The sequence below is a fragment of the Choristoneura fumiferana genome, chromosome 24, assembly GCF_025370935.1.
Source record: "Choristoneura fumiferana chromosome 24, NRCan_CFum_1, whole genome shotgun sequence".
Classification (NCBI taxonomy): domain Eukaryota; kingdom Metazoa; phylum Arthropoda; class Insecta; order Lepidoptera; family Tortricidae; genus Choristoneura; species Choristoneura fumiferana.
The window spans coordinates 1,920,475-1,930,772 of NC_133495.1; positions in this window are offsets into that span (position 1 = coordinate 1,920,475).

The window sequence follows — 10,298 nt, forward strand, 5'->3', positions numbered from 1 at the left end:
TGTATTTCAATTTGGACTTATCTCTAAACGAAGTTGCAAGTTTAGACAAATATCTAATTTTGAGAAAATTCCATCGTTACATTCGAATGTGGTTTTTAAACAAAGTTTTACCTGTAATATGGTTAGAGGATCCGGATATTATTCCATAATTTACACCATACAATGGACACAATTATAACATGGGAAAATTCCACAATTCCACAACAAACTCTGCAATTAAATAATACATTCGATTTTCAAACGTCTAATTTTTTTTTGCAAGGGAGATTGTAGACTACATATTTTCATTACTTGCAAACGAAATAATAAATATATTAACCAATTTTGAAAACAAAAAGACAGCGGGTGGAGTCAAGCAAAAATAAAACTATTGAGACATGAATGTGAATAAATTCAATCCATTACTTGGTTCATTTCATCTTACATAGATTTACCAAAAGATGTAAAATAAAACAAAAATGCCATTATAAACGTCCAAAACAAAGATCATGAGTTGTAACGTTGCGTTTTCGCATTTGAAATTTAAATTTCGTGGCACTATGACAAATGTCACATTTTAAACTTTCGCGCGCATCGTCTTAACATTTTTTACGGCGTCGTTGGGTCGTTCCCGTGACGTGATTGGGTGAGCTACGTAGGGCTCCTTATTAGGTATTAAATTATGTATGAATAAATAAACAATAAATATCACAAGACTAAACACCAATCGACCCAGTGCCAAACCGAGCAAAGCGAAGCCTCTATATTTACATATTCACCTGTTTATATCACCTTTGACGACTTCAATACAAATTCTTGTAGCTTGACATTATGATGTAATATTGTATTGAATGAATTTGGTTCATTATTTTATTTAATATGTGCATTTATTTTGATTATTTTTACTCTGAACTGGACAACATGTAGCATATAGTGATACTTAGCTTAACCGTTCAGACTGAAGCCATAAAATTATGACCTTGCCCAATTTACACTGCACATACTGAGCAATTTGGATATGAAATTGTTTTAGCTTAAGCTGCATTTTCACCTAGTGCTCAGAGCAAAATGTTTTATCTGAGCTAATGTTTGCTGTTCTGCCGAAGCTCGCTTGAAACAGAAAAGTCTATTTTCATTCACTGCCAAATCAATCCTGGAACCTACGCAGGATTTGGAGTATCTAGGCCTATGTTGGAACACTCTAAAAACGCAAGATACTTGCCAAAGCAAAAAGTAACAAGAATAAAAAGAAGCTCATTCAACTCGAATCTCAAAGCCAGTGTTCCCTGCTGCAGATTCAGACCATATTAGGTCATATGAACTTTGCCAACTCGGTAGTGTTTAGGACAAAAATTCGTCGGAACAGTTTGCTGGCAGTTTTTACCAGCAATCATGGACATTATGATTTGCTTTTGGCTAGTGCAGCGTTTGTATTTGGATTTAAGTAAAATAACAGAAACATAAAAGAAGTTATTGGTTGCCCAATATTCTAAAACGGAGAAACAAGAAATGTCAATCTATTAACCAAGCTGGGACGTTATTTCAAAGATTGACATAATTTCTGCAGAATGAGTGAACAAGAATTGCAAGACTTGATGAGATTAGTCGAAAATGGCACAAAGAAAGAAGATACACATTTCCGCAAAACAATACCTCCACGTCTAAAAGTGGGTGTTACTCTTCGCTACTCAATTGATTTTTATTCAAGTTTGGTCTATTTATTTAGTATTTCTAAAACTGCTATATCAAAAATCATCCCAGAAGTATGTCAAGCAATAAATATAAATTTTACAATTGTTTTTTCTTCATTCTAATCCATCACGATGATCTTAATTCAGAATGTTCAAGTAAAAGATCGGAGACCCACCGAGTATGAACATTACTGAGTGAAAGCACTGAACATCTGCTCGCTCGCCTGTCACATTGTTTTCACTGAATGAATAAGTGAGCAATCGTACGTCAAGTCCAGCGAATCATCACGGAACAAACACATTCAAATACTCAAGTGTTTTCATCTACCCCAAGAACTGTTCAGAACACTAAGTGATAACACAGCTTTATACACTGCACACACATTTAGCTGATCTCTTTTTTGTTTTTTCTCCAGCAGCACAGGATTAAATATGCAATGCTTGCAATGCAATGCAACTTATCAAGACAAGACATGTTTAATTCCTTCAAGATCCACAGATTAATGAAAAAAAAAAACCCAAAAAGATTTAGTGTGCCTTCACAACAAAAGAACTTGAAATCTTTGTCTTTGTAGTAAATCACATAGACAATTATTGCATAGGAAACGCAATGAACTCAACAAGACAGCAGAAACTAAACAAAACCACCCTGAACAAAATTACCTTATGGGATACAGACCATTTACCGACACACAAACAATAAAGTATCATCTCATGGTAGTTGCATGCAAAAATATGGACTGATCTAACCCTTCAAAAATATGTACCACAGACTTACTCTGATGTAATAAGGTAGTGTAACATATTTTTGAGTGGTTTGGATAAATACATATTTTTGCACTTAACTGTAATGCTTACCATATAAAACAACTGCCTCATTGCTATGAAAAACCTAAACAATACCTTATGACTTATGAATGTGGTGTTTTGTTTCCTTCATTGCTAATAGATTAGAAACCCATAAAGTCCTTACAAAATCCATGTTATATAGATTAGGAACACAAGCAACTGCCTCTTAAATCAAATGGCAGCCAGACGACACTAAACACAATATAAATAGGTATTCATAATTTTCAGGTATGTGTAAAATTAAAATTCCCATTCTTGTCCGACACAGAGTTAACCTGTTTTACTTTTTTAATCATCACACGATAAGTGAACCGATCAATCTCGGTAGTTAACACAATTGATCTTGAAGTATCAGGAGTTTACGTTTAGAAAAGTGTTAGAGCTTTCCAGAATTCCTATATCAGAAGAATTTCAACACTTCACAACTAAGGCGATTATCACTGGTGTTTCGATCTGAATAAATCAGCAGGCCACAATCGTTGTTTTTTACCTAAGATGCTAACGCTAGAAATCGAATGGAAAATAAATAAAATTTGTACGTAAATAAGCCAAATTGTAACAAAATAGAACGAAAGTAAAGTAGGTAGTCCAAGTCCGATGCGCACCGCACCACAGCATAGTACAAAGAGAAAGAATGAGTTTTTTTTTTTTTGTAATTTTATGGCCTGGTTACTAGACCTTTAAGCCAAGTCTTTATTTTCATGTTGTCATATCAGTTATTTGCTCATTGGTGAAAGAATGAGTTTAACTTAACCAGTGTTGCCAACAACTCGGAACCTGATAGCGCCATTTTTCACAGCTTGATTGAGTTGAATAGTCTAATGCAGCCAAATTTAAACTGAGGTCGCCTAAAAAAGTAGGCTAATGACTTGTGTTATTCCAAATCAGGTCGAAAATACAAACTGAAACATAGATGCACAGAAAAACCAGAAAAAGAGACCAGCGCTCGGAATCGAATCCAGATCATCAGGATTCCGTGCTGCGTGCTATACCTCTACACCGCCACTGGACAGGAGTACAGACACAAATTTCTCCTATGCACTACATATCTCAGCTTGTTTGTTTTACTTTTTAGTCACTTAAGCAGCTACACTAGCAACATCAATGTTGTAGCCCTCATCGAGAAACTTTCAACACTCCATTGGAACTAACTGCTCACCCGGACAAAAGATGTCGCTATTAAGCTATAAAATGAAAATTGGATTTTTAGGATTGGATTGGATTGTATTTTCGATATGGATTTTACGGGATGACCGTAAAAGTAACAAAATTTGGAGTTGAAATAAAAAATACAAAGTCAAAGTCAGTCATAATATATTTATTCAATTTAAGCTATAACAAGCACTTATGTCAAAAAAAAACTACAAGCGTTTCAGAAAAGTCGCCACTTAGCATTTTACGTCGCCGATTTCCACCCCGAGTAGCCTAATTAGCGAATCCCCTACACTGGCAACACTGAGTTTGACTTGACAGGCCAGGACAGAGTCAGCAGGGCTACTGCGAAACTCGAAACTCGGAAGTTCGTGTCGTGATGTCTCTCTGACACCTATACTATTTAAAACGAGAGCGAGAGGGACGGTATGATACTAACTTCGAGTTGCGAGTTTCGTACTAGCCTTGCAGTCGTTAAAGTCGTTATCGCCCGGCACCGGCAAGCGCGATGCCCGCGTAGATCAATGACCTAATAAATACAGACCAAATAATTAAAGTTCCTGTCAATAGCGAGCATATTTTTTCTTTACACCGATTATTTTGTCCACCGGGGCTACCACGAAATTCGAAAATCAAAGTTCTTATAATATATTTCACAATTTTGTCGCACCTACGATTCGGTACGATTAGAAATATTAAAGTCCGAAATTTTGTATTACTTACCTATACAATACAGAGGGCCTAAGTTCGTAAATCGAAGTGTGTATCGTATCGTCTCTCCCGCTCTCGTATTAAATAGTGTAAGTGTCAGAGGGATCGGCCAACTCGAACTACGATTTTCGAATTTTGTAGTAGCCCTCCTGATGCTTGCTTACGCAACGGCAGACGATACGCACTGGTTCAGCTGATAAACTTTGAACCATTGACCTATATTTTACCGATAGACAAGATTTCATGACAACAATATGTTCAAATACCGGATTGTCACAAGACGTCAGATTATACACCGCTATTTTACCTACAAAACATAATTATAATGCTCAGACGCAAAATAGTTTTTTCAAAAAAAAAAAAACGGAAACTTGTAACTACAATTTTTAAACAATTGAAAGAAAAGATCGTGTCGTGCGGTCCCTCTCGCTCTGTATTAAACAGTATAAGTGTCAGAGGGACCGCACGACACGAACTTCGAGTTTCGAGTTTCGTAGTAGCCCTGCTGTGTCTTAACGCGACAAACTTTATTAAACAAAAACAAAAAAAAATGATATTATTTAGACTAAAAAGAAAAAACAAAATAAATATTCAAAAATATCAAACTGGGTATAAAGCAATTAAACAAATTGTCATTCAAGTTCAGTCACAATTTCTTACCTACAACCAATTTTGAGTGTGAACCAAAGAGTAGTATAATTACTAAAAGAGAGCCTCTCCGTCTCATTCATGCAGACCGTGAAGCGCCGTCTGCATTTCGTAACTAGTACATTGATGTATAATCCATGATACGTATAGCTATTGATAGCACAGGTATTCTTTTACTACTGGATTGTTCCGCTCATAAAAACTAAAAACAGGGCTGCAAAGAGAAGTGAGACCGCTTGAATTCAGTCTTCTTAAGTTTAAACCAGCTCAAGTTTGCAGCACTGTCTTTACTTTTTATGTGGTCTGAGCACTTGAGTTGATTGTAACGTAGCCATCTTGTTCCTTAGCGCGAATAGACAGAGTTGCTAACAAAAAATATTTGTAACGCTGAGCGGATAAATTATGTGAGAAATTACAATACGATTGTCAATTTCGAAAATAAAGTTCATTTTTGCGGTAATCTCGACCTCAAGCTTTCAGTGACATCTATCTGAAACAAACGACAAAAATCTGTTTTATTTTAGGTTAGATAAAGGAGATCGCTATCGACATGAATTAGTACGGTATAGGCAGACTGTCCCCCCCTGGTGGAACGTCTGCATGAACTATGATTGTACGATGGCGTGACGTTTATTTAAAAAAATGATTTTATTGTGGTATTACAATATTATTAGCTGCTTAATCACTTGAACAAGATGTAATTTTACTTACTTGAGTAGTGAATTGTTACTTACGTGCAGGTTCACGCTTACATTCGGAGTCTCAATCAAAAATTAGTGCGTTCGCCACTTATGAAAGTCAAAGTCGCACTAAAGTCCGTTGCAACTTCAACGGGTCAAAGCAGTTTAACAGAATGAGTGTTCGGATCTCTCCGGTGGCGAATGCACTAGTCCCAAAACGCACTATTACTCAATACACTCTAATTTCCAAAGCCCCTCTTCTCTTAAGAAACTAGGCCCAAAACACCATATTTCCAAAAAGGCTCATTCTCGATTTATACGAGAACCATTGAGAACTACTCCCAAAATACACCTTTCCCAAAATACCCCAAATTGTGTTCACCTGTAGGTGGCGTAATTTCAGTCATTCGAAAATAAAAGAAAAAAAAATAGGGTATTTTGGAACTAGAGTATTTTGAGAACTATGCATTATGAGAATGAAGTATTACGCCACCTACAAGGTGAACACAAACTTCTCTTTTTGGTCTCTGTTCTGAATTCAAAGATGGTTACATTAATTTGGATAATAAATACGCCAACTGTACCTATTTTATTGTTTTTCGAAATATTCTCAAATTTTTGCATTTAGTGCACTTTTGCATTCTTTCGAATCAGTCATTAAACATTAATTCCAGTCTGAAGTTGACGTAGTAAAAACGGCTGATTTGTATTTGGCTGCTTCGAGGTCTTCAAACTGTTGGGCGTGGAATATAAATATACCATTTGCAATACAATGAATTTTATTTGAAACATAACAAATTATAATAACGTATTTCCTTTAGTAAATTCGTGACAAGACAAGCTTGACAGAAGAACGTCATAGAGCTGTTACAACCATAGAGGTTGCGCCGTACCAACACAAACCGCTGTCCATGCAATAAATCTTAAACTCTGGGGAATGTAAAAAAATCGTTTGGGCTCTGGTCAAAGTTGTACGGAGGATCGTTCAGTAATTCATAAGGTCAGGGACTCATGGTGGCAAATCCGTCAGCGGGGCATTTCCGTCTAACGGCGTTTGCGGCTATTCAAACAACAGTACACGCTTACTCACTCCGTCGGTAAAGCAGACAGAACATTTTATACCCACAGACAAAAACAGATGGCGCTGTCTAGCCAGTAAATGGGAAAAAACCGTTTTTAAAGTTTAGTTGCGCCCCGAACTCGAACGCAAGTGTAGTGTGCTGTTGTGTTTCGTGACGGTGCGATGAGAAAATTTAAGTTTACGGCTTACTAAGTATGTTTATTATATAGTTCGATATGCATGCTTGTTGGTAGTTTTATAAATTTTCAATTATAATCTGTTGGTGAGAAACTATGGGTGGTTGAATATTGGTATTAACGAAATGATCGATTAGACAAATCCGTCAATTGTGAAACGGGCAAAACCGTCATGTGCCGGAATTTCCCTATTTCATATATTGCCAACCTTTTTGATTTGACTTAATTAAATAATAATATGAAAATTAACATAATACGATTTTAAATTAAAAATATTGTTGCGAACATAATAACACTGTACTTCGGCCGGACCTTACTCAACAGTGGCGCGAACTGGTGATCACAAAAACAGCCCATTATTTAAAAAACGTGTCAGTTGACGGATTTTCCCTAGGCTTTGGGAATCTGTTTTAAAAGGTTTACTACTCCTGATTGTAAAAATAGGCCGGAATTGCCCCAAAAAATATATTTGCCAATACAATCTAAAATAAACCTTAAATTGAGGTCGCTAGAGTTTAGTTTCGAGTAACAGTTCAGCGGTATTTGTTCACTTGACGTATATGTTTGTAATACGTCACGATACAAGAAAAATCGTAGGTTGACGGAATAGCCCCAAACCGTCGGAAAATCCATCAACTGACTTTTTTTTTTTTAAATCATATTTAAATGACCAGCAGTACTAGCAATTTAATATGAATACCTGTAATATAGTTAAATAAATGCTTAATCTATTACAGTGATCAAGTTTATTAAAAAGTAAATATCATCTTAGTTATGACCAGCCAAAGTGAACTTATCAAAAAGTATGACGGAAATGCCCTCCCTGATCTTACAAAAGTTAATGTTTTCCAGGTTTTCAAAAAATCTTTTGTTCGTCGGGCGGTATGAGCGCTCGCGTTATCATTATGTAAGATGATGCGACGTGTTGGGTTACCTTGAAGAAGTTCAGCTATCATTTATGGCAGACAAACCGAAGTTAGCAGTAACTGTTCTACGTTCCTGTAGTGGAATTGTGGCAACATGTCCGGTTTTTGAAACAAACGAAGCGACAATTTTTTTGGAAATGCTGCGGGAGCGCACATTTTTCTTTGGCATAACTTCGTCTTCAGAGACCCAAACTGCTGATTGCCGTTTTCTTCTCTGGCTAATAAGAATAAATCCATGATACGATGTGACGATATTATATAAGTACGGCTTTTGACTTCCCTCCGTTGAAGCGTTTCAGGGTAGACCAGAACTAATCAACACGAGCCGCCTTTTGTTATTCTGTCAAATTATGGGATAGGTACCCATTGGGAAAAAAGTTTTCTCACACCCAACTCACCGTGCAAAATGGTTTGGATTGCAGTCATTCCAATGACTATGATTGCCCGGATCTATTCGTAGGTTATATGTCGGTCATCGTGTACTTATAATTTTTTGCACAGCCGCGATGTTTTCAGGTGTTACCGCTGCTTATGGTCCACCTGTAGAAGGTACGGTTGTGACAGACACACGACCTCGTCAAAACTCCGAATACCAACGATATACATACATTGTTGTTTGACTAGGTGCCTCAATATTTTAAAGAGAAACAAGCTCCCTCAGACATTCATCTTGCGATAACCCCAGATAACCCTCGGTGAAAATTGTGGTAAATAATGACACGGAAATATTCACGCAGCTCCATTTCGCTTAACGAATTGTCAATTTTAAACCGTATTTAAAAAACCTTTTTTATTTTTCTTTATTCAAAAAACCTCATTACGTTTTTAAGTGGCCAGTACATAAAGAATTATGGCATCCACAAAGATACATCATTTTGTAAGATTAACGTGGATAAGTACATCTCTTTGTAGTTGACTGTACCTATCGATATGGAATCTTCGATATCGATGAAAATCGCTTTTCAATATAGAATGGCCATTCTCGAAAGATCGATTCTCGAATCCATCCGAATCTAGGCCTGAAATATCGATTCACAAAAAAGTCGAAGTCAAAAAGATCGATTCCCTAAATCGATCTTTTCTTGATTTGCTTTTCTAGATAGCATTTTTAATATGTAAATCCAATTATGGAAGAAATGACCTTAGTAATTAAAATCCGCAGTTCGTATCCTACCTCTTAGGCACTTGTCTCACCGCCGGCGAGGAAACGATTGGCTATCGACTATGTTCTCGCTCAAGAAACGAACAAAAGATATAAGATCCTGTGTGAGTAAAAGTGACATATATATTAATAGTTGATCGCTGGCGGTTCACTTCACACTGCCGGCGAGAACTCGCTCTTACATCATTTGTCGCAGCGACAAGAGCTTATAAGACTCGCTGAGCTATAATACTAGCTCAGCGATACTCGCTCAGCGCTGTTAGCTTGGCGGCCGCCTGGCTCGAGCGAGTTTCTAGTTACTCGCTCTGCTCGCTTCTCGCTCATCGTCGGCGGTGGGACAAGTGCCTTACTTCGATCTTATTTTTTATTATTAACTTTGGCACACAAAACAAATTGTAAACATGCGGTACTTACAGTAATGAGAATATTAAGGCAAGAGATCATTTACAATTCAAACTATGTGTATACTTATACACATCAATGAAAGAGTGATACAATTAAAACTTAAAGAAAAAAAAGTGTCAATATATCAATCAATACAAGAGAAACTAATACTAACTAAACTAGTAGGTACTAATATTGTTGATCGAAGACCTCTTACTTTCCAAATAAGTACTATTAACGTAAGCGGGGCGGCCCGATAAAAAGTTCTAATTACGAATTTCGACAAAAACTAGTTAAAACCGAACCTCGATTCGGGATTCTCGATCTTCAATCCCGAAATTTCAAATTCACTAGAAGCGATTTACTCCGAATCGATGTTAAAAATCGTTTTTCCGTTGAAAAAATCGATTCTTCTATTAATCGATCCCAGATCACTATTCCTATTTTAATCGTATCGTATCGGTATCGTTGTAGCCAATGTAGTTAAAACGTAGTGGTTATAATTCTGTTTGATTGTAGCTAGCTAATCCCTCCAGCCAGAGGGCCTACTCCAAAATTCGAAAATCGAAGTTTGTATCGTACCGTCCCTCTTACTCTCGTATTAAATAGTATAAGTGTCAGAAGGATCGCACGACACGAACTTTGATTTGCGAATTTCAGAGTAGCCCTCCTTTGACGGCACGGGGTGACACTCTTTTCCAGCCCGAATAATACCGTAATGGAAATACCGTCTTTGTTTTTTTGTATAAGCCCATATAAAATGACATATTAGCTTCTATGGGCTTCTAAACGAAGAGTCGGTATTTCCAAGTCGGTGTTATCCGGACCTAGAAAGATTGTCGTGTCACTTCCTATGTAG